A 26,504-nucleotide genomic window follows, 5' to 3' on the forward strand; every position below is an offset into this window, starting at 1 on the left:
TTGACACTGAATTTTGTGCTAATTTCCTGAATTTGATTTGCATTATGCCTAATCCTGCTCACTGTAACGCATTGAACAGCATCACAGTGCAACAAAAGGCATGAGTGTAATTTTATGATTTATGCTTGTTTAAAATAACATTCTAATGTGTAGAGCAGAAATGCATGGAGATCTTGGGTAACAAGTGATTTAAGGAGAGAATTTCAGAAATAGGATATGGTAGCTGAAACCTCTCCTTTCAGTGGTGTAACAAAGATTGAGTGCCCCCAAGGGCTGGAGTTGCAAGATAAAGGACACATATCAGGGGTGTTGAACTCAATTCAGATGGTAGGCCTGATCCAATATCCTGGCACTTGATGCCACATTCAGCAAAAGTAGAGCATGTTGATTTGAGATGGACTTGATGGCTGCCTCAGATCAGTGTTGGCTCCATTTAAGCAGTTTCCTTGCCTATTTCAGGACCCTTCTGTAAAATATGTAGAAAAATAAAATGGATCCTGTGCTGTGTAAGCCCCACCTTGTTTTTCCAGTTCTACAGCAGTTCTTAAAGTTTCAGTCTCCATATCTTGTCCCCCTCCCCCAACCAAGTCCTGGTCTTAATGTTCTAGTTTCATGTGTGTGCTTTTGGGGAGGCAGTGACATGCGGGAGAAGGGTGGTGATGCTGTATGCAATTTTTAAAGATACAATTCACTCAGTTCCGTTCGAGTACAAGTAGAGTACTGGATGATTTGAGTCCATTTGAGAATGCATGACGATCTCGCATATGAGCTGGATCCAGCCTGTGGGCAATTTGTTTGAAACCTCTTGCATGGACTAGGATAGAGGGTTGGAAGAAATTGTTGTGTTGTATATCCTTTTCCTAAAATAAAATGAGGATTTTAAATTTTGTGCATTGGAGAAAAGGGATCCATTGGAATTTTAGAAGAGCATCCATGAGGGGTAAGCAGAGCAGGATAAGGATGCTTGGATTTTGGATGAGTGGTTTGCATAGGGAAAAACTTTGGGCGACAGACAGAGAAGGCTTTTGAAATATCAAATTGGAGGTTGTTGAAACCCTGGGTAAATAGCTCCTGGTTGGGTGATGAAGTAAGATTGGAGATGTTGTTTTGGTGGAATTAGGTGGTTTTGATGATGGAGGGCATGGTTTTCATTTTCTTAGTATTTGGTTAGAGAAATTTCTGTTTCATCCACTGCTTAATGCTGGGCAAAGCATTTGTTAAAAACTGCTTTCTAATAGAGGGTTTGATACATTTTTAAAAACTGCCTCATACTGTTGATTTTTTGCAATTCATGGTTTGAAATTAACACAGATTTTCTTGATCAAATCGGGATCAGTGCATTTCATCAGTGGTTTACTGACAGTGCGAAAGTGATTGGGCTAGGATTAGCCAAATCCATTTTGATATTAGCTACTGCACTGCATTACTGGTTTCAAGCTTTCATCAAACTTCCGAAAACTACTTCTGATTCCTATCATTGTCAGTACTGTTTTATTTTTTATGTTGTTGGTAATTAGAGTTTTAAAATAGACAAGTAACATTATCTACTTGTCATACAGTTGCTTGTTTTAATTGTTTAAAAATGTTAGACTAGCCTGCCGAAGCTTTCAAGAACCCGACTTGTTACAGAATTTGGCCTGCTTTGAGTCTAAATTGGAAAGTGTGAGTTAAGAGTATCTAATTCAATGTAGCATCATGTACAGAAAGCAAAAGAAAGAAGGGATGAAGAGATGGAAAGGAAATTTTAAAAAAAAATTAACAATTAAAATATGAAAGAATGAGACTCCACACTTATAAAGTTGAAATTCAGTGACTGAGGGTCTGTTTGGCGGTAACTAAGATTTATCACATTATTAAAAATTACTCTTGAATGGACAGGCCGTAACTATTTCTGGCATGTTTGTGTATCTAGTGGGAAAGTACCTCGACTTCATTCCCTTTGTATGTTTTTAAAGTTGTGTCTTTTGAGATGGTGCAGGTATAATGAAGCAACATTCTGGTGGTTATCATTCCCAGAAATTGAGCTGCACCAGTCATATAAATACTGTGGATACAAGAGCAGGTCAGAGGCTGGAAGTTTTGAGGTGTGTAACTCGCTTCTTGACTCCCAAAAGCTTGTCTGTATTTACAAGACCCAAGTCAGGTGTGTGATGGAATACTCTCCACTTGCCTGGATAGTTGTAGCTTCAACAGCATCCAAGAAGCTCAACATCGTCCAGGGCAAAGCAGTGTACCAAATTAAACATCCACTGCTGTGCACAGTGGCAACAGTGTGTGCGATATGCAAGATGCACTGCAGCTATTCACCAAGCCTCCTTCAACAGCATTTTCCAATTTTATGACTTCTGCCTGCTAGAAGGGTAAAGGCAGCAGGGGCATGGGACGACACGACCTGCAGGTTCCATTAAAGTCATCCTGACTTGGAACTACATTTCTGTTCTTTCATTGCTGCTTGATTAAAATCCTGGAACTTGCTTCCTTGCAGCACTGTGAGGGTATCCACGTCACATGGACTGCATAAGTTCAAGAAAACAGTGCATCATCACTTTTTCAAGGGCAGTTGGGGATGGGTAACAAATGCTTGCTTAGCCAATGACACCGGCATCTAATGTGGAAGAGCCAAGCAAATCTGGTAGCAACTTTCTGATTTCTATTTTCCTTTTGTAGGTTCTGGAGGTTGCTGTCTGATTTAGTCCAAAGCAGTGGTGAGCACTGACAGCTTCATGGTTGTTGTGACTGCAAAATCCAGTCAATATATTTAACTGCATTTGAAAGTAGTCTGATGTTGAATCTTCATTGGCCACAGCCCCGTGAAACCTAAATGATTGTAAGAAAATGTTGGAAAGATGTTATATGAAACAGCAGATACTCCATAATGAAATTCAATTTAGAAACATGACCTGTAATAAACCTCTTGCCACCAAATTATTTTCTGATGTATAACACTGCAACATGTGCCCAAATGAAGACTTGACTTTAGATATCAAGAATTAACTTTCTGAAGATAATGACCTATAATTTGTGGCCAATGGTGAACTGACAATGCTCTCCACTGACCTTGAGAAAAACTGTCCACAAAGATCTTTCTGGAGTGCAATTTCCCTTCGTGTTAATTTTTAAAAATACTTCCATGGGATGCCAGATTTGTTAGCAAGACTGGCAGTTTTGCCCATCTCTAATTGCCCTTGAAAAGGTGACGGTGAGTGTTGTCTTGAACCACTGCAGCCTATCTGGTCTATGTACATGGTCTGTTACTTTGAATCTGGTGCCATGTCAAGGGGATTTCCAGGTATCCAACAACAGTGATATCATCGAGCAGGGTAAGCAGCCAGTCACATCGAAGTATTGTCAAAGATATCAAACTAGGAAGTAAAATGTTCTGATTATCCTTCACTTTTTAATATTCTACAGGGAATGAAATAAATGATTGGGATATACACATTGAATTTAAGGTAGCAGCTGAAATATCTTAGACAAACCTTGAAAATAATTAATGTGGAATATTTATCATCATGGAGAAATTTGACTTTCTACAAATAAATATAAAGTTAACTTTTCAGGGCCAAAGCAGTTTCCCAGCAGCAATTATGAACTTGGTACTCAGTTACACCTTATTCAATAAGGTGGAACTTTTTCAAGGGTTTTTATAGCAAGACTAATATTGTAGAAGGGCATGTTCTCACCAATTCAGCAATTTCTAATTTATTGCAGTTTGGACCCAATGAAGAAGTGCTGAATCACCGATTTGGATTTCTGAGTTTAACCGTGCTTGTGCGGACTTCAGAAGTTGTTGTCGGTTCAGAGGTAATGACTGCCAATGCTGATGGTTTCACCATTGTTTTTACTGCAACATCTGGGTGTTTTTATTCACATTTGTAGTTATTAATTATACAATGACTTTTTGAATGTTCCAAATACGCAGAGTTTGTACCACTGCTTGACCAGCACCCTCTACATGTTGCAATTTATTCTAAATGCAGACAAAACAAGCCAATTACTGACCTGCAACCTGAAATTTACAATCAAATTACTGGCTTCCTAATTGTCCTGAACAAGTTACAAACAGCCACCATTACTTGGATTCCATAGTTTTTGAACAGCGGTCTGAAACATTAAAGACCAGATTAACAGTTAAATATCAAAGATAGCCCATCAACAATGCTACAAGATGCTAATATTTAGAAAAGGATGATGGTAATGTTGGGCAGGTGAAATCAAGAAATGTATTGGCACAGTGGTTAGCACTGTTGCCTCACAGCGCCAAGGACCTGGGTTCAATTCACAGCTTGGATCACTATCTGTGCAGAGTCGGCACGTTCTCCCCAAGTCTGTGTGGGTTTGCTCCAAGTGCTCTGGTTTCCTTCTACAGTCTGAAAGACGTGCTGGTTAGGTGCATTGGCCATGCTAAATTCTCCCTCACTGTATCCGAATAGGCGCCAAAGTATGGCGACTATGGGATTTTCACAGTAACTTCATTGCAGTATTAATGTAAGCCTACTTGTGACACTAATAAATAAACTTAAAAACTATTGGAAGATAGTACAGGCTGTTTGATTCAGTAGTAATTAACTTATACTGTTTTCTATTAAAGTATGCCGTAAGAATTTAGAGAGAAGGAATGTCTTTTCAAGCCATGAAGTTTGCTGTTTTTCTGTATGGCATGTTATATATTTCTATTCTACTTTTTATATTTATCTGGTAAGGGTCTTTATTATATCAAATTTAAAAATAAATTTATTTAAAAATAAAAAAAATTCAGAGGTATTCAACGTACAAATGGCCAATATAAGAACCAAAGTATATGGTTTCATATGTATAGTTTCTGACATGGCAAGCTTTACAAGAGACAATAACCAGAGAAAATTGTAGATGGATTAATCTTGAATTAACTACGAGTCGAAATCCGAAGATGTCCTCTGGAAGATTCCCCATCACTGACGTTAAACTGACTGGTTTATCTCTCTCTTTCCCCCCCCCTCTTTTTTGAATAGTAATATTTGCAACCTTCTAGTCATCTGTCACCACTCCCATATCCAACAAGAATGAAAAGATTGTGGGCAAAGCTATCACTATTTCCACCCTTGCTTTCCTCAGCAAAACGGGATGCATTTCATCTGGGCCAACGTGAACTTTCTGTAACGAGTGCTGCCAACCTTTTAAGTACTTCCTCTTGAACTATTTTTATCCTATCCAATTTCCCTATCCCCTCCACTTCTCTTTTGTTATTGGCAGAATCCTCTTTAATGAAGACAGTACCTCAGTGATGCCCTCTATGTAAATAATAATATTTCTCTTTGATGCTGAATTGGCCCCACCTTTATGTACTCTTTATATATTTTTGATATATGTTATCCACTAAGCATTTCTCATACGTTCTCTTTTCCCGTTGAGAACTCTGCATTCCTCCAACTCTTGGATAAAAGCAAAATACTGCGGATGCTGGAATCTGCAACAAAAACAAATGCTGGAAAATCTCAGCAGGCCTGACAGCATCTGTGTGGAGAGATGCTCTGATGAAGGGTCATCTAGACTCGAAACATTGGCTCCATTCTCTCCCCACACTTGCTGTCAGATCTGCTGAGATTTTCCAACATTTTCTGTTTTTGTTCCTCCAACTATTGTCTGCTGTGTATCCCCAGTTTCCTTTGGTCTGCTGGTGGCTGGTGAGCCTTCAGCCATCTGGGCCTTTAGCTTTGAAATTTCTCTTTAAGCTCCTCGCTTTGCAATTTCTGTCTTTCTCTAACATATTCCCTTATGTTTACCTCTAACATTTAAAAACAAATTGGATCACTTGCCCTAATTTCTCCTTTGCCAGTTGGACTTAGTGTTGCGAAATGTCTTGGGATGTTTTATTGTGCTTAAAATGCTACGTGAAGGCAAGTTGTTTTGTTTTCTGTATTGACTGCACAACAAATTTACTTGTGAAGGCAATAGCTTCGTTTTCAGTGATGTTCTATTCAAGTTTCGAGAGTAAGGTAAATTACTGAAGGCGACGTTTGTTGCCGCCTTAAAGTGGAGGTGGCTTAAACTAAAGGAGTTATTAGGTTAATTAAATTCTGTGTTTGAAACAAGATGACTTACATGAGATCAGTACTACTTTGTAAAATCTTATAATGAAGGAAAAGCTAGTTATGAAACACCAGAAAAATGGTGTGAACAGTGTCTGGTTAGGATCAAATGCAGTTACCTAAAAGCAGTCCTTTTATTGATAGTTACTGATCTTCCTCACTGCTCTTATATTTCAGGTTCACTTTGCTCAATATTGAAATTCAGAATCAATTATAATGTAGCTAACCTCAGTAAAAACTTTTATTGCTAGATTCTGATAATGTGCTTCCATGTTCATCAATACCTACTGAATCACAAATTTGGAGAAGGTCCTATTTGCAAAATGAACCTATTATGGAGTGTTGTAGTAATCTTTTTATTTTGAATGTATATACTGATGTCTTTAGTGGGTATTAGCGTACGCAAGTGACATCATTATAAGCGCATGCGTTCATGCGTTTCATCTTACCATGAGGGACCAGTGTAACTAGCTGCCTCCAGTTCTGAGTCCATGCTGTATTGTATTTCAATATTTTTGTAAGTAAAGAAGATTGAATATCACAATGCTTTTGACGACCTTTTTGTGGCCAAGCTACCACATCTTTTTGGCGATTGAGAAGAAAATGGCAAAATAAAAGGAAAATAAAAATTTGAGGTTCGGCATGGCGGTATGAAGATTTGCACAGTGAATGGCTAGTTTGCAACGTGATCAGCGGGTTCGTAAGTTCACCAATGAAAAACCCACTTAGCAGCACCATGATTATGTTTGGGACTAGCAGTGAGTTTATGGAAAAAAACGGGGACCGAACTGAATATGTGAAAAGTTTGGAACATTTTTTTGGCAAATGGAATTGCAGATGAGGCACCCAATTATCCTGTGTGTATGTAGGGCAAAGACTTGCAAGCTGGTAAGGAATTTCGCAACACCACAGAAATGGGGGGGCATTTAATTTGTGGATTTAGTTGCACTCATTCAGAATCAGCACAATCCTAAGACCTCAGTGATTGTCCAGGACTTCAAGTACCATAGTCATTTTTGGAACACAACAGTCCGTGGCTAACTTTGTTGCTGAATTATGCCATTTCTCATACCATTGTGAGTTTGGAGGATGTGCCCCTAGATAGACTAGTCCATGACATTAATGAGGACAGCATTCAGTGTCTTTTGTTGAAAGAAGCCACACTGGCTATCAGGAAGGCTCTAGAAATGTCTCAGGCATGGAAATGGCTGCCAGCAATACAGAAGATATTCAAAAAGCCAATGGCAGGTGCAGTGCATCAAAGTAAAAAAAGAGGCTGAAAGCAAAAAAGGTGAAAGCAATGGAATGTTTCAGGTGTGGAGGGACACACTATGCAAATCATTGCAAATTTATGGAAGCTGTTCGTCACTGTTGCAACCAAACTGGTCATTTCACTAAGAAATGCAGCAGTGCTCAGAGCAAGTCGAAGGCTGAGCAGGGAAAATCAAATTCAAAAGGCCCTCAATCAGTTACGCATCATCTGGAAAGCTCGGCGCAGGCAGAGGAGCATTCTTATAATGTGTTTAATATGCGCAGAACCTATGATGCAGTGGGGATCGATGGAAAACCAATAAAGATGGAGGTGGACACAAGCACCTCTGCATTTGTAATCAGTGAGGAGACCTACAGGAAGTCTTGGGCAGGGATCAAACTTAGAACTTACACTGGGAAGGTTATGCCATTGCTTGGAGCATTAGAAGTGGACATTATAGAATCAGAAGAATCATAGAATCCCTACAGTGCAGAAGGAGACCATTCGGCCCATCGAGCTTGCACTGGCAACAATCCCACCCAGGCCCTATCCCTGCTAACCCTCTGACATTAAGGGGCAATTTAGTATGGCCAATCAACCTAACCCGCACATCTTTGGAGTGTGGGAGGAAACCGGGGCACCTGGAGGAAATCCACGGAGGCACAGGGAGAGTGTTCAAACTCTACACAGACAATTACCCAAGGCCGGAATTGAACCCAAGTCTCTGGCGTTGAGAGGCAGCATTGCGCTCAGCCGCCAAGAAGCAAGAGCATGGTTCCTGGTGGTAGAATGGAAAAAGCCTAGTTTATCAGGATGTGACTGACTTGCAAAATTCCCTTGAACTGGGGTGAGATTAAGCACCCAAAGGTGAGAGGATATCATTCAGAAATGACCTGAGGTTTTCAAGGATGAACTGGATACATTGCGTGGCACTGCAATTAAGTTGTTCGTAGACCTTCAGGTTACTAACTTTTTCAAGCCCAGGACAGCCCATGAAAGGCAAAGTGGAGGTGGAGTGACTGCAGAGGCTTGGAATCATTGAGCCCATTCAATTTTCACATTGGGCAGCTCTGATTGTTCCTGTTGTTAAAGTAATGGTATGGTGCGCATATGCGGGGATTATAAACTTACCATTAATTGGGCCTCCAAGCTGGACGCTTACCCATTGCCGTGGGTGGGAGATCTGTTTTCAACCCTTGCAGGAGGCAAGACGGTCATTCGCAAGTCTTGGATGAAGTTCATGAGGCTCACCTGGTGCCTCCTGAATGAAAAGGTCGTATGTCTGGTGGCCTAATATGAATCTGAATTTGGAGAACAAGGTGAAATCCTGTTGTTCTTGTCAGATGAACCAGAAGATGGTGCCACCAGCACCACGACATCTATGGGAGTGGCTGATTGTCCATGGTCTCGACAGCTTGTGGACATTGCAAGGCCTTTTATGTGTCATATGTTTCTAGTCATCATAGATGCACATCGTAAGTGGCTATAGAAGTACACTTCATGATCAACATCACAGCTTCTCTTGTTTCTCTTAATGGTGCAACATTTACAAGTGATTTGTTCCACGAGTTTATGCAAAGGAATGGAATACATCAGCAATGTACTGCATCTTTTTCATCCAACTTCAAATGGTTTAGCAGAACAAGCTGTTCAGACACTGAAAGAAGGATTGAGGAGAATAGCAGGGAACCAAACTCTTATGGATCTTGTTCCAGTATTGTATTGTGCCACAAAAAACAACAGGACTCTCACCAGCTGAATTACTAATGGGTAGGAAGCCAAACTCACTCGATTTGCTACATTCAGATGTCAAAATGAGAGTGGAAAGGAGGCAGGAAAAGCAGGAGGAGAGACATGACCACCATGCTAAGGAGAGACATTTCAACCTGAACGATTGTGTCTCTTTAACGAATTTTGGCAGCAACTAACAATGGCTGCCTGGAGTTATTCTGAACCAAAGTGGTCCTGTATCTTTGTTAGTGAAACTGACCAATGGAAGAGTCGTTCACAGACACCATTCGTCAAGGGTGGCACGGTGGCATTACTGCTTTACAGCGCCAGGGACCTGGGTTCAATTGCTGTCTGTGCGGGGTCTGCATCTTCACCCCGTGTCTGTGTGGGTTTTCTCCAGGTGTTCTGGTTTCCTCCCATAGTCCGAAAGACTTGCTGGTTAGGTGGATTGGTCATGCTAAATTCTCCCGCAGTGTACCTGAACAGGCGTCGGAGTGTGGCAACTAGGGGATTTTCACAGTAACTTAACTGCAGTGTTAATGTACAGTAAGTAGTCTCACAATACCAGGTTAAAGTCCAACAGGTTTATTTGGTAGCGCGAGCTTTCGGAGTGCCGCTCCTTCATCAGGTGAGCGCTCCGAAAGCTCGTGCTACCAAATACACCTGTTGGACTTTAACCTGGTGTTGTGAGACTACTTACTGTGCCTACCCCAGTCCAACGTCAGCAGCTCCACATCAGTGTTAGTGTAAGCCTACTTGTGACACTGCTGCTTAAACTTATGACTCAGACAGCAGAGGTTACAGGTAACACGGTTGAAGGAAATGCTGCTGTGGACATTCGATAGGGCATGTACAGGGGCATCCAGTGGACTCTACTCCAGGAGCGATGAGGGACATTCATGCACAGTTACTCAACTTACTCCTGCATTCACAAGTCTAGCCCCACTGAAACAAGCTTTACCAGTGTCCACTGAATCATCAGTGGTACTGTACAGGTCACAGTGTAATTGCAAAGCTCCTGAAAGACTGACTTATAATTGAGACATGAGTTTCACTATGCTCCTTTCCTCGAGGGAGATTAAAATTAAGGGGGTAGAAGTGTTCTCGTAAACATCTTCCTATTTTGATTGCATAAACTGATGTCTTTAGTTGGTATCGGCATCGGAAGCACGGGCTTTCACACGTTTACTCTTACCACAAGGGACTGTGTAACTAGCTGCCTCCAGTTCTGAGTCCATGTTATACTGTAGTTCAATATTTTTGTAAGTATAGAAGATTGAATATCACAATGTGTTCAACTGCCTTTTTGTGGCCAAGTTACCCCAAACCGTATATAACACAAATATTACTACGTGCAAAGAGTGAAGTTGTGTTTCGACATGAGACGTGGAATCATCTGCAGTATTATGTGTAATGATACCTGGACTGCATCTCAAGTTTTGGTATCATCTTAAATTGACAGATGTAATCTAGTTTAATATTGTAAAGATTTTTTGATTTCTTATCAGCATTCTGATGGTTTTGGCTCAATAGGTTTATGCACTGAGTTTCACATCAGATAATATGATGCATCATGCTTGTTGTTGCAGTGTTTTGCTTTGACATTTGTGTGTCCTGTTGAGGCAAGGGTTGTCCATTTTGCATTTCACTTTCATCACCTGCTTTCAGCATTGAGAACTCAGTACTGTAGAATATCGGTTCAACACAGCAACCTGAACAATTCTATTGAAGTGATATTCCTTAACCTATTCTTCAGAGGGATAACTCCATAAAGGACTAGTCTATCGATTTCTCGTATCAAACACCCTTTATTGATTTTCCTAATTTGGTTCTAATTTCTATTATAATATAGACCATTTTGTATGATGCGCACAATGAGGTATTTGGTTTTCCTTTGGTGTCATTCTCTTTCCTTGCTTGTAAATTAGTTTATTGATCTTTAATCACAATTGAAGTTTGTTCAATTATCAGCTGTGTTATACTGCTTTAGTGGTGTTTGAATACAAAATTGCTTTTATGAAACACACAAACTGAACTTGGGTAAATGTTCTAAGTTAGGGATGCTGGTGAGATAACTGTCATCAGCACATTTTGGAAAATTGCAGGCACATTGCCCACATTTCTCCAATACAGCTGACAGCAAGAAAGGTGTCTCACCATCAGTCTAGACTTGGAATATTTAATCCAAATCTTCACCTTTAGAATATCACTTTTTTTCAATGCAGTTAAAGGAACTTGACAATTTCAATTGCACGATAAATTGTTTATTTGCTATTTTATATGATATTTACTGAGGAGCAGATCTTTACTGTATCTAACTACCTCAGTGATCTGATTGCCATGGCACATCTAGCTTTAGTGCATTTTTCATTTATAAAATTCGACACATTAAAAATTGTGCACCTATATACCATATACTTTTGAGAATATTTTGAGGCCTTTTCTTTGTCCATATAACTTCAATTCAGTCTACAGAAGGGTTAAGCTGAAACAGCGTATGGATTATTTTCTGATCGTCTTCAAAGGTTATAGGATTTACATCTTTTATTAATGCCTCCAGATAATTCCTTTTAAGGCACAATTTTAATTACTGTAATATATGTACAGCAGTTTATCAAGTTATTTTTATCTTAATCTAGGAGTGTGAAGTGGAATGAATATCATGCATGAATAGCATGCAGTATCATTTTGATAATATGGAGTAAACCAACTTGTTTTGTTTTTCCTGTTGACACTTTCCTTGGGCATATTAACCCACGACTTTCTATTCTTACAAAGCAGTATAATTTATTTACATGTTTTAATTGCAAGGTTAGAAATTCAATATCCAAACAATATAGTATTATTTTTCAGCAACACTGTTGTGGTGTACTCAGTTTTTTTACATTCAGAAAATGTGCTGCTGCAGATTTTTATTCAGCTTAGCATTGCTTTGTTGCTGTTCTGTTGTTACATTGAGTTTTTTTTTCTAATCTATCTTTGTGCATTGCGTTTGCTATTCAAAAATAGTTGGAGGTACAGGGCCAGCTGCAAGTAAAATACCTTGGCATTTTAAAATCATATACCTCACTGTAAGAATTATTTAATTGATATTTATTGAGAATTAGATCTGCGATATTTAACTTTTGAGTATTGAATAAGATTTTGCAACTTTCAGAATAAGTATGCTGAATTGACAATTGCCACCTGTAAAACAAAAATAGTTTGCATTTTTATTGTACCTTACTAATGTAACAAAATAGTTGATTTACAAGCATTATCAAACCGATTTTGACACCAAGCAACGTAAGAATACAAGGCAGATGACCAAAAGCTTAGTCAAAGAGGTAGGCTTTAAGAAACATCTTTAATTTTGCTTTAATTTATTTACGGATGTGGGTGTTACTGGCTAGGCCAGCACTTATTGCCCATCCCTGATTGCTGTTGAGCGAGTGGTGATGAGCTGCTTTTTGAATCATTGCAGTCCCTGAGTTGTAGGTAGACTTACAGTGTTGTTAGGGAAGAAATTCCAGGATTTTAACCAAGCGACGGTGAAGGTATGACAATATGTTTCCAAGTCAGGAAGGTGAGTGACTTGGAGGGGAACCTCCAGATGGTGGTGTTCCCAGGTATCTGCTGCCCTTGTCCTTCTAGATAGTAGTGGTTGTGGATTTGGAAGGTGCTACCTAAGAAACCTTGGTGAGTTCCTGCAGTGCATCTTGAAGATGATACGCAGTGCTGCCACTGTTCATCGGTGGTGCTGTTCTTGAATGCTGTTGGAGTTGCACTGATCCAGGCAAGGAAAAAGTATTCCATCACGCTCCTGACTTACTCCTTGTAGATGTTGGACAGGCTTTGGGGAATCAGGAGATGAGTTAGTTGCTGCAGAATTCCTAGCCCTTAACCTCCTCTTGCAGCTGTAGTATTTATATAACTAGTCCAGCCCATTTTCTGGTCACTGGTAACCCACAGGGTTTTGATAGTGTGGGATTTGGCAATGGTAATGCCATTGAATGTCAAGGGACGATGGTTAAATCCTCTCTTGTTGATGATGGTCATTGCCTGCCACTTGTGTGGCGGGAATGTTACTTGCCACTTGTCAGCCCAAGCCTGGATAGGAGAGAACTGAACTGGGGAGGCAGAGAGGTTTAGAGAGGGAATTCAAAAATCTGGGGGAGCGATTAGCAACCTGCAGCTCGGGAATTGCATGTGACCACTGGGGTTTGATATGTGGCTCCTGAATGGATGTACCTTTCGAACATTGACCGAGTTTTCAGGGAATTGTTCCCCAATGCGTTCCCTTATTCAGAAACATAATCAACTCCCTAAAAATTCCTGTTTCCCGAATGCTTCACTGGGGAAAAATGATATCCTGCACTATTGTCCACCATCCAGCCATGTGGGTTGTAGGAAGTCAAGCACAATAATCACTCACTGTGACCCTGGTTAGTCTGTTTGAAAATCTTGCGCAAAATGGCGCATTCTGATTGGTCACCATATTTAGAGCTTGATTGATCGTGATCAGTATCAATAGGTTAGCACTCCACAATTGGTTGAATGTACAAGTAAGATGCTGAGTTGTCAATTGTGACATAAGTGCCCATGATGCTATGCTGGTGAGCACATACAGGCAGGCACATTAATCAATAAAAGAGTGTACTCTGGTGCTGAGGCATGTAGTTCATGCAGGTATACAGATAAATAATTGAAGGACGAAACTTAGTCCGGTTCTTGTTTTGAGACTGTTCTGAAAATGGTTGCAAAGAAGAGAAGGATTGTAAGAGGAAAATTGAGGATTTCAAGATAAATGAACTAATTAATTTGCATTCATCCCATATTAGGCTGACTTCCCTGTGTCTCACATTTGCAATGAGAAATTCACCATCAAGAAGAATTTAAATCTTAAGCGACAATTCGCTAAAAAGCACAGTCCTTAGCTGAAAGTTGTTCAGTTGGAGTTGAAGACAAGGCCGAGAAATCTAGGAACTCCTTTGCCAATTGGCTGAAATCATTAGGTAGCTCAATTACTATTTTTGTGGCTACTCAAGATTGTTAAAGAGGAATTCTGTTCGCCGATGGTGAATATGTGAAAAGAATGCTTTACCAAGGTCTCAGGGCAGTTGTACCGTGATTTTAAAAATTAAAATGAACTTAATCAAAAAGTTAAAGACAAAATAGCCACAGATGTACATTCAGTTCCACGCATTTCATAAAAAGCAAGTTTAAGAAGCCAATTGAACAATGAAAATTTGCAGTCCTGCTTGAAAATGAAAACAACAGCATACTGTCCAGATAGCAAATGCCTTTCCACGGAAATCCAGCAGCAGAAATTGCGTTAATGTAAGAATTTATTTCTCATTTAAGTCTGGAATTAATAGTTTGTTTCATTGTTTTAAACATTACTCGAGAAAGCATTAATCAAATAGCAAAGTCTAGTGAAAATCTTTAAAGTGTTTATCACCAAATGTTCTCTTTGATAATAGCACATGTACGTTTAAAAGCGGCAGAAAAGGTGTAGTGGCTTAAAATCATGAATGCTTGTGAGGCTACAATTGGTGAGCACAGAGATCTCTGGGGAGAAAGGGAGGGGCTTTATGGCTGAAGGAAGGAGGCCATGGAGTGATTTGAAAGCAAGAACTAGAAGTATAAAATCGAGGCATTGCTTAATCAAAAGTCAGCGTAGTTCAACAAGCACTGGAAAAATGAGTGAGCAGACTTTGAGAGTTATGACATGGGCAGCAGAGTTTTGAATGATCAAGTTTTCGGAGAACAGAAGTAATAAGAGTTTTGACCTTATTTTTGTTGAGTGTTTCAAAATAAGTCATTAAATTTGCATTGTTCCCTTTGGCTTTGTTTTTAATGTTAGTTTTTTTTTTAACTAGAAATATTCCATTTCTAGGATCCACATTCAGTTGTACCAATGAATAATAAATTGCAAGAAACCAATGTTTTTGGGGCATTCATCTGGCTGCTTTGCAAGCATTTATTATGGAAGTAAATTGAGTTTTGCTGCTGATCTCTTTTGCCCCAGCTGATTGCATACATTAACATTAGGCAATGAAAGGGCTACATAAGTATGTTGGCATCATTTTGAACTGAAGCTGTATTATTACCAGAACAACATTCATTCGTCCTGCTGTATACTGAGCTTTCTAATCCCTATAATGTTACACTTCTTCCCAGAGTAAAACCACAGTCAACCCTGGATCCTTAGATAAGAAAATCATGCTGTACACTTCACACTGATAACATCTGCATGTGCCAAGGCTTAGCACTGATGGATAGATGTTAGCAGGTTAATATCAGGAACAGCTGATATCCCCCGCTAAGTACATTTCTTGCAAGCCAATCTCTTTCCCTGCCAGGAATGAAATTCTGGCTTGAAACCAGAACAGTGTTTACACGATGGTACCTCAGGAATTACACCATTCCAAATGTTGCTCTTGATCTATGGACATTGTGCTAGCCTGATTCTAGAGTGTACAATTTACAATAATTCATGCGAACATTATGATCTTCAGTTGATTCCTCACTGGGCTTGGTCTGCCATCAAAATAGCTCAACCTTGGAATTCTATCATCTAACTTTAAAAGGCAGCCAAAAAATGTTGAAACTCCAAATTAATTCTAAACCATTTAAGCAGATGTACAGTTTATGATTAGGTCCTATTAAGATCAATTTTTATTATGGAAGATTTATCACTAAAATGGTCTGTTGTCACGTCTGAAACACTGCATTCTAATATTTTTTAATACTTGCAACGTCTACTGGGGGCCCAATACCTTTCCACCCTATTATACAAGTTAAGTATGTAATGTTTGCCGCAATTTAGATATCACTGTCTAATATAAATTACATGTCACACTTTTCAAGGTAGTATCAACAGACAAAGACAGTTGTTGGCTATGTATGGGGTGGTGGAGGTAGGTTCAATCGAGACATTCAAAAGAGAATTGGATTGCAATATGAAAAGAATGTGCAAGATTATGTGGATAAGGCAGGGAGTGGGGATGAGGTGGAATATTCTTTGAGAGCCAGTGCAGACTCAATGGGCCAAATAACCTCCTTAACTGTAAAGACTGTGATATAGAAAATGTTTCCAGTAAAACAATTACCTGCGATACGTTGGGCCAGATTTTGCAATAAGAATAATAGTGAGATTACCAGTACCTCTGTTAATATTGACTAAGGTGGACAGCAACTTCCAGTATATGCTCGCTGTTGAGAACAAAGTTGCCCTGTGCTATGACAGTAACGTACTGAGAGGCAAACTGTTGAAATCCAGGTAAGCTCATGGAATTACGGTACGTACTTGTCCACTAAACGTGTCAGAAAAAGTTAGGGTTGGTACATTCAGATGTGTTTGTTTCATGGCGTGTTAAGTCATAATTACTTTTGAACAACCTCTCTAGTCTTGACAATTTAATCTTAGAGTGGAGACTCATTCCTTCAAAATTTAAGAAGTTTTGGACATTTTATAAATTTTATTTCCTGTGTCTCTTTTATCTCTCCCTATCTTTCTTTTTCAATCTTTAGTTTGCTTTCTGATTTAAGTTTCATTTATTATTTCTGGTTGCACTTCCTGGTTTAGGTTCTGCATCCCGCAGTGAGGATTCTTAAAGTTGAAGGGCCTTGCACAGCCCATACACTACAGATCTCCAGTAGAGGGCAACTATGCTGCATCAAGTACCTGACTAGAACAATTCTCTCCCTAAAAGTCTGAAAGTACCCTGGACAGCTGTTCACATAGTGAATGGCAAGTGTCATTCTTTTGCTGTTGATCAGAAAATCTGGACCATTTTATGCTGTTAAATAATTTGGAATAATTGCAGTGTTCTCATTTCCAGCCTGAATAACAGTTAACCATTGAAAGAACCCAACCCCATTCAACCAGATAGGACTGCCTTTAAGCTTAGTACATTTGCTTTGCATGGCTTGGTGCATTGTGTTCAGAATCAGCTACTTAAAAGTTCTCTTTAGTTTTTTCTCCATATTTAAAGTCCCAGACTGGTTTTTTAAAAAAGTGTAAAGCTGATCCTTAAAATTTGGCTGTTTGTGTTTTTATCTATTCAAGCATTTGAAATTTCAAATATTATCTCATTATGATATTCCAAACTTGCTCCAGCTTTGTTTTGGAAATTTGATTGTCCTTTTTTACTCCTCAAACAAGATTTTTCTCTCCTTGTTGGCTCATTTTACGAACTGTCATGAAGCATTAATTCTGAATTTGCCGATGTCTTAATAGTAACACTGACTTCTGACTGCCTTTGTAACAGACATGTTTTCTTTCTCTGTGAACCAGATTTCGTCTCACACTCTGACCTCAGCATGGTTTTCTCTAATATATCAACCATATAAAAACTATTTCTTCCTAATCTTTTAATTTATGGCCCATTGTTCACTAAATTGAGCCTCGAGTGGATTGACCAACTTTCTCTTGTCGCAGATGGCAATCTTTAGAATCTGGGCCTGGAAAGGAAACTTTTTAATGCGCAAATTATTCCAGTTTTGATGTGTGAGCAAATAAAAGATGAGCTGTAAAAACCTCTTCCTTAAATTCCTTGATTTAACCTCCGATCCCTGTTTTATTTTCTTCCTTTTAAACCTTCTGTTTGCTCCTCCACTGAATTCCCACTCTCACCAAATTCCAGTTTTGCTCTCGACTTGATCAACATCAGACTATTTCGACAGCAGTGATCCCTGCCACCAAGAGCAACAACGTTGTGGGAACACCATCACCTCCTCATTATTCCTCATTTTTGTAATCTGGACATTGATTATCAGTCCTTTATTGTCATTGGTTCACTATTGTGGAATTGACTCCTTCATGTTGCTGCAGGAGTACAGTTAGCATTCAGACTGCAGTAGTTTAAGGAAAACGGCCTCCCAACACCTTCCCTGGGCAACTGGGAGAAGATAACGAATGTAAATTTACCACTGATGCCCTCATCCCACAAACAAAGTTTTTAGAAAGTTGAAGTCACTCAGCAAGGTAGTAGCCTGCAGTTCCCAATATCTATCAGCTATGTGTTCTAATTGACTTAACATTTTTTTAAAGTAATGGCGGTTCGTTACCCCAGCTGTATTTGTTTTATTTTTGTCTATCTTGGAATTTGAAAACAAAACTATTCTGATGATCAGTGGCAGAATACAAAGAACAGTACAGCACAGGAAACAGGCCCTTCGGCCCTCCAAGCCTGTGCCGCTCCTTGGTCCAACTAGACCAATCGTTTGTATCCCTCCATTCCCAAGCTGCTCATGTGACTATCCAGGTAAGTCTTAAACGATGTCAGCGTGCCTGCCTCCACCACCTTACATGGCAGCGCATTCCAGGCCCCCACCACCCTCTGTGTAAAAAACATCCCTCTAACATCTGAGTTATACTTCGCCCCTCTCACCTTGAGCCCGTGACCCCTCATGAACGTCACTTCTGATCTGGGAAAAAGCTTCCCACCGTTCACCCTATCTATCCCCTTCATAATCTTGTATACCTCTATTAGATCTCCCCTCATTCTCCGTCTTTCCAGGGAGAACAACCCCAGTTTACCCAATCTCTCCTCATAGCTAAGACCCTCCATACCAGGCAACATCCTGGTAAACCTTCTCTGCACTCTCTCTAACGCCTCCACGTCCTTCTGGTAGTGCGGCGACCAGAACTGGACGCAGTACTCCAAATGTGGCCTAACCAGCGTTCTATACAGCTGCATCATCAGACTCCAGCTTTTATACTCTATACCCCGTCCTATAAAGGCAAGCATACCATATTCCGGAAGGGCTAGAAATTTGGAGGGGGATTTTGAATCACAACTCCGAAGTTAAACATCTTTCGGAATCTTTTGGCAATGTTAAGTGTGATTGCAAAAATACTTGATTTAAAAAAGAAAAGATTCAAATGAGCTTAATCAGTGGTTGAATGTTTCTTTGCCTTTGTTAGGCAAAAGCACACCCTAAACAGATATAGCAAAGAGCTGCTCCTAGTTATTATGTGCAGCACTTTATTTATTTGTAGATTTGATATGAAAGGAAAGCATATGTTTTCAAAGTTGCAGTGAGGAAATATATTTTTGATTGAAAAAATGCTTCATTGTATTTGTGGCAATGCCTCACAAACTTAATTCAAAATTCTTTAGATATAGATGTGCAGCTTTCTCCACTGCAACACCCCAGCATTCTTTTGTAACAGCATAGCCTCTGACCACAATGTAATGGAGTTTCCCTTTGCTCTGGAGTTCCCTCCATAAATAACTGCTTCTCTACCGCTTTGTCTTCCTTTCAGATGTTCCTTAAAACCCATCACTTGGGCTATGTTTTTGTTATCTGATCTAAGTTAGGTGGCTTGGTGTCAAATTTTGTCTGGTGATTGCTCCTGTGAAGTGCCTTGAAACATTTTATTTTGTTAAAAATGCTTTGTATGTACCCAAGTTGTTGCTAGTGGAAAGTTGAAGATTCCAAAATTCAGAGATCTTTGAGATTCAATTAGTTTTGAAACCTGAGCAGTTTTGCAGCAGCCTAGTTTGAGGTAGTTTGCTCACTGAATGTTTGAAGCACTTCCCTGTTTCCAAACTAGATTTATTTTACTGCTACTTGTGTGCAAAAAGTGGTTTCTATCAGTGCTGCATATTGCAACATGACATGGAGGCCTTCCAGTAGGTTCCTCCTTGTTGCTTCATTTCCTTAAGTTCTCTTTGCCCTTTTTAGATGTGGCATCAAACCACAATACATTTACTGGACTTGCTGTGGTACTTCAAAGATCATTGTTAGAGAATGCTTCTGCTTTGAATACACATTATCACTACCACAGAGCAGTATGCTAATTAACGCTTCTGCTGCCACCAGCTGACAGCTAAATTTAAACTTCCATATGCAGACAGCTGTTGCTATATTAATCACACTAATGCTTTCTCCTCACGGTCCACTAAAAATGAAACATTGGCAGTGATGTGTGTTTTAAAACACCATAAACTGTAGCTGTCTTGATAACTCAGCTAGTGAAGACAGTGATTGGCTTAACAATATATACAGACTGGGAAGGTCCCACGTTTGATTTCTATTCTCTGCTGAATTAGGGTGATTTTAGCCAGTGTTTTAATTAGGGTGCTACAATTGGCATCTGCGTTCCTGGGTTAGGGAAGAAAAGTTTTGACTTGATTTTCTACACTGTTTAAAGCCTGGTGACTGCTGCAATTGTGAATATGTGGACAGGATGGGCTTGACAGTTATGACCCGCACAGTTGACTAGACACCCAACACACACTGTCTTGGTTCACAATGAAGAATGAATGCTTGGATAAAGTGGTGGAGGGTGATCTACACATGTGGAACCCTACTGCAGCAATTAGTCAATCTCTTCAGGCGAAGGAGTTGAACAGGTTGATGGTAACTTATCCATGGAATAATACTGTGGAGCAATCCAAATTGACATCTAAAATTAGTTAAATTTCTGCTAAGAACTTGTCTTAAAGATGATAAATGGATAGATATTTACAGAATTCAGAATCATAAATATTTTTGGCATAAAGGAGAAGGAGAAAAAGTGTGATGCCTCTATTCCTTTGTCAATAGGTTTGATATTTGAAGATACCAGAACAGAGTTATGATGCTGATTGCAACCAGTCTCAGGCCAAACAGTGGGGAAAGGAGTGCTCTCTATGTATGCTTGGAAGTACTTACAGAGCACTTCTGACAATGTTGGAGAGGGCAAGAAGGGACTTGAACACTCTTTGAAACGTAGCTTCATGTTGGGAGTTAAAGTACGCGAGACACAAAGACCAAGTAGTATGAAACTGTCATGGATGTATTCCCACAATTCTTTCACATTGATTTAGCTGCTGAATTATACTGCCCTTTGAGCATTGGTGCACACGCAAAAGGACTCCACATTGGCATGAAAGTTGGAGAGCAATAAAATTTATACCTTCCTTACTTGCGTAGTTTTGAACAGCAAGAAAGATCAAAGCAAAACTCAAAACTTCTGAAGCAGGCAAAAAGGAAAGCTAAAGCAGCCACCAGTACTGATTTTTCCAACAGCTGGATAGCTAATATTAGTTAATCAGTCAAAAATGTTGGCAAAATAACAAAAATGTCTCAACTTCTGTAATTTGTGGGAATGCAAGAAGTTTGAGGCAAATCCTATCTGTGGAATCCCAGGCATTGCTCATAACTGCTTGTTAAGTAGTCCAAAGTAGAACTGTATTCCTGATAAGAGGGCCCCTCACAGCTGTTGCAGCTAATAGATCTTGATAAGATACTGAATACTTTTTTGTAAAGCAGACAAACAAATTGATAAGCAAATAATTTCCTTGCTTTTGTTAGATAGGTGACAATGTGAGTAGTTACCAGGAAAGCAATTTGAACACCAATGGCAACAACCTTTCAATTAAAACATTAGCATATTAAGAATATTGTTTTGCTGCAGAACCTTGTGTTTATTTTGATTCAAGTCTGAAATGATCTAATAAATCAACTGATGAAAATATGAGCACTCAAAATGTAACTTTGCATGTAGATTTCATATTTTGTGATAGAATTCCCATAAGACATGTATTTTTCTCTGAAGCAGGTTAGTATTTTCAAAGTTTATAGCTTTGTCTAATATTACATCACTAAGTACCAAATAAATTTGAATCCTTTCACTACTCATCCAAAATATTGTAGAATGTTATTGAATTCTGGTTAAGAAATACTTTCTTGTTCTGTTTGTAAAGAGAAATAATATGCCTTCAAAAACCTTAATGCTTTTATGAAAGCAATAATTTCATTATCCACACAGAGAATCTTGTGTTGGGTCTTTTTGTCTGTTGTATTGCTTTTGTGGCATAATGTCCAATACATCCTGGAGCAACCCCATTAAGAGCATAATAAGAGAGGCCAGGAGCAGAGCAACATAAAGGCAGAAATCGGGGGTACAGCAGAGTTGTGGAAAAGGAGAGTCAGGGAACAGAGTGGAGCAGTGTAAAAGGGGAGGTTGGGAACAAGCTGTCTCTCTGGCTGTAAGTCTGAACTAAACGGGAGGGGAAAAAAACATGAGTGTCATCACAGGACAGAGTCACATGGGTAAATATGCTGGTAAGCTTTTAATTTAATTTGAGTTAATCAACTATAAAGTAAAAAGTGCATTTAATTAGAATTATTAAAAACTAAAGCCAATTTAATAATTTATCATATAATTACAATCTGTGTTCAATTAATTAGTTAGATTTGGGGGATAAAGTTAAAATTAAATACCATGGGGTACTAAAACTAAAGGATTTTGAATTTTTTGGTAAATTAAAATCTGAGAAACATATGTAATAAGAGTTAATAAAAACATGTTAACCTCCCTATAAATAAAGTGGCATCAGCACAAAGTAAGGAATTGATTGGTGTGTCTTTATTTATTTAAGGCTTAAGTTGCTTTTTGTTAAGTCAGTTAATAGTCTAATAATTATAGACAAGTGTAGAAATCTTTAATTTGATTTATTATTGTCACATGTATTAACATACAATGAAAAGTATTGTTTCTTGCACGCTGTACAGACAAAGCATACCGTTCATAGAGAAGGAAACAAGAGAGTGCAGAATGTAGTGTTACAGTCTTGGCTAGGGTGTAGAGAAAGATCAACTTAATGTGAGGTAAGTCCATTCAAAAGTCTGACAGCAGCAGGGAAGAAGCTGTTCTTGAGTCAATTGGTACCTGACCTCAGACTTTTGTATCTTTTTCCCGACGGAAGAAGGTGGAAGAGAGAATGTGTGGGGTCCTTAATTATGCTGGTTGCTTTGCCAAGGCAGTGGGAAGTATAGACAGAGTCAATTGATGGGAGCCTGGTTTGCATGATGAATTGGGCTACATTCATGACCTTTTGTAGTTCCTTGTGGTGTTGGGCAGAGCAGGAGTCTCATGGAGAATCTCAGTTTCATGGAGTACACACCATGTACCATGTGGGAATTCCAGGATGCTTGACCATGTCCTGTATAACCCTATGTTTTGGACATGTTATCAGCTGGGGCAACTTGAACTGTAGGGTTTGGAGCTTGAGTGGCAGCTATGGTTACTCATGAGGCTGAGAATTTTGTGGTTAGCACGCTTCTAGCTATGTTCACCCTGCAGCTTATGAGTATGTAAGCAGAATGGAAATAGGTGGCTGCCAGACAGTGTAGGAGTCCCTGGAGTGCATCTCATCTCCAACTGGTATTGTTCTGAATACCGGTGAGAGTGATAGTTCCTCTGGGGACTCCAGTCAGAACAAAGTTGACATCACCACGACTAGTAAGAAGTCTCACAACACCAGGTTAAAGTCCAACAGGTTTATTTGGTAGCACAAGCTTTCGGAGCGCTGCCCCTTCATCAGGTGAGTGAAGAATTGGGATCATAAACAGGGCATATATAGACACAAACTCAATTACAAGATAATGATTGGAATGCGAGTCTTAACATGTAATCAAGTCTTTACAGTTGCAGACAATGCGAGTGGAGATAGGGTTAAGCACAGGTTAAAGAGATGTGAATTGTCTCAAGCCAGGACAGTTAGTGAGATTTTGCAAGCCCAGGCACGTCGTGGGGGTTACAGATAGTGTGACATGAACCCAAGGTCCCAGTTGAGGCCATCCTCATGTGGGGAACTTGACTGTCAGTTTCTGCTTGGCGATCCTGCGTTGTGTGTCTTGAAGGCTGTCTTGGAGAACACTTACCCGAAGATCAGAGGCTGAATGCCCTTGACTGCTGAAGTGTCCCCCGACAGGAAGGGAACACTTCTGCCTGGTGATTGTCGAGCGGTGTCCATTCATCCGTTGTCGTACCGTCTGTGAGATTTCTTGCTGTGCTTACCCCAGTCCAACACCAGCACCTCCACGTCATGACAACCACGACTGGCTCAGCTGTGGTTGGGGATGGTGCAGGAGGAAGGATTGGAAAGGAATAGTGGCAGGCGATTCTATAGTTAGGAAAACAGACAAGTGTTTCTGCAGCTACAGATATGAATCCATGATGGTATGTTGCCTGTCTGATACCAGGGGTTGCAAACCACTCTGATGGATGAGAGCTAATAGCTAGCACACATAGTTCATATCAGTACCAACTATAGGTAAAAAGAGGCATGAATTTCTACAGACAGATTATAGGGAATTGAGGAAGAAACTAGCAAGCAGAACATTCAAAGGGAGTAATTGGAATGCCATGCCCTAGTGAGTACAGCAATAGAAAGCCAGAGCAGATGAATGTATGGCTGCAGGGCTTTAGGTTTCTGGGATATTGGGACTGGTTCTGGGGGAGATGGAATCTGCATAAACTAGACAAGTTACACCTGAACAGACCTGGCTAATATCATTATGGGGCATGTTTTGCCAGTGTTTTTGGGGTAGATTGCAACTAATTTGAACCAGGAGATAACATTAGAGGAAAATAAAAACAAGGTGCATGAAGAATTGGGAGAGGCAGATTGCACCAGAAAGAAATTGTAAGGGCTTAGGTGAAGTAGTAGGCAATGCATTAAGGTTTAAGTTCGAGTTCCTGTGCATATATGTGTGGTATATCAAATTGGTGAGCTGCAGGTGCAGATAGCCATTTGGAAATATGGTGAGTCAAGAATGGAGAGTTGGCTTAAAGACAGGACTGGATGCTAAATATTCCTGGATAATTAGGCTGCCAGCTAGTGGACAAGATAGAATCATTATAACGAGGAACTTCAATTATCCCAAACAGACTGGAATATTAATTGCGTAAAAGGCAGAGTGGGGGAAGAGTTACTGAAACGTGTTCAGGAAAATTTTCTACACCAGTATGTTTCTGGCCTTTCAAGGAAGGAGGTGTTGCTGGATCTGGTTCTGAGGAATGAAGTAGAAAGTCAAGTGAACGTCAGTTGGAGAACACATAGGGGACAGTGATCATTGTATCATTTGGTTTAGGTTAGCAATAGAAAAGGGCAAGGAGCAATCCAGAGTAAAAATAATTAATTACAGACAGACCAATTTCAAGGGGGTGAGGATCTCTCTGGCCCAGGTAAATTGAAATTAAGGCAAAACTGTAATAGAACCACGGGCTGCCTTTAAAGAGCCAATAATTCAGGTGTGGTTGAGGTACCTTCCCACAAGCAGAAAAGGTAGGACGAACAAAGCCAGAGTTCAATTGAAGGTGAAAAAGGCTGCATGTGACAGATGCCTTGTTAATCTAAGTGAGAACCAGGTTGCATGTAGAAAGTTCTGATCGGAAGTGAAAACTGAGAAGCAGAGAATACAAGAAGAGACTGACAGCTAACCTAGCAAGAGATCCAAAAATCTTCTGGAGGCATATAAATAGTAAAAAGCTGTTTTAAGTTTTTTAGCTTAAGCTGGGGGTGGAACAGTGGCACAGTGGTTCATACTGTTGCCTCACAGCGCCGGAGACCTGGGTTTGATTCCCGCCTTGGGTCACTGTCTGTATAGAGTCTGCACATTCTCCCCGTGTCTGTGTGGGTTTCCTCCCACAGTCCAAAAGACGTGCTGGTTAGGTGCATTGGCTGCTAAATTCTCCCTCGGTGTACCCGAACAGGCACTGGAGTGTGGTAACTGGGGATTTTCACAGTAACTTCATTGCAGTGTTAATGTAAGCCTGCTTATGACACAAATAATAGTAAAAGGAGGAATGAAACCGATTAGTTATTAAAAAAAGTCATTTTCACCTGGTGGCAGAGGGCAAGGCTGAGGTACTAAATGAGCCCTTTGTATCTTTCTTTACCAAGGAAGAAGATGCTGTCTAAATGAGAGTGAAAGGAGGAGGCAGTTGAGACACTTGATGGGCTGCTTCTCCTTCTTTAGTTCTCTGCCCAAAGGCAGGATTGACCACAGTGCCACAACATTCACCATGGTAGGGCAAGGAGGCAGGACTGTTGGCACTAATCTGATCCACACTGGCTGTCCAGTGAACTGAGCCAACTGAACCCCCAAGGAATCTGTTGTTGTAGCAACATGCACTTTTTTGCATGCATGTTGTTGCCTGGATTTATGGATCATTATGGTAGAGGCTCCAACATTCTTTTCATCACATGGCTGACTTGGAAAATCTCCCACTCTCTTACTGCTTGCCATTAAGTATGCTGGAAGGATATACAAGTTGTTACTCAAACTGTTTGGCTATGTTATGAATGCACCTTCTTTTGGACATCAGGTCCTGGATTAGGACTTGATCCCAGAGCCTCTGGCTCAGCAGCAAGGACACTACCCACTGCAATGCAAGACTTCCTACTGGATAAACTGATAAAGCAAGGGTTTGGAAAGCCTGCCTGCACTTAAAAGTTGATAAGTCACCAGGACCTGAAAAGATGCATCTGAGCATACTCATTAAAAAACTCTATCACTTGAGTTGATGAGGCTAATGTGGTTGATATGGTGTAAATGGACTTCCAAATTGGTGTAGATGGAAGTTGAGTTGAGAAGTTCGATTTAGAGTACAAGTAACTGTGTTCCATGTGCATTTAATACCATTTAAGATAGTGTTACGGATAAATGTTAATATTCATATTCTT

At 39.9% G+C, this 26,504-nt stretch overlaps 1 protein-coding gene across 8 annotated transcripts in view; it reads left to right on the plus strand.

The window, feature by feature from the left end:
- Positions 1-26,504, plus strand: part of hdac5 (histone deacetylase 5) — a 300,915-nt gene that overhangs the window by 25,474 nt on the left and 248,937 nt on the right. For 2 of the 8 annotated variants that reach the window (XM_078223915.1, XM_078223918.1), the window contains exon 2: positions 3,712-3,804. The exons of the other annotated variants lie outside the window; for them this stretch is intronic. The gene's annotated coding sequence lies outside the window, so the exon portion shown is untranslated. The remainder of the gene's footprint in view (positions 1-3,711; positions 3,805-26,504) is intronic. 8 annotated transcript variants of the gene reach the window in all.

This window comes from Mustelus asterias, chromosome 11 (assembly GCF_964213995.1).
Source record: "Mustelus asterias chromosome 11, sMusAst1.hap1.1, whole genome shotgun sequence".
Lineage (NCBI taxonomy): Eukaryota > Metazoa > Chordata > Chondrichthyes > Carcharhiniformes > Triakidae > Mustelus > Mustelus asterias.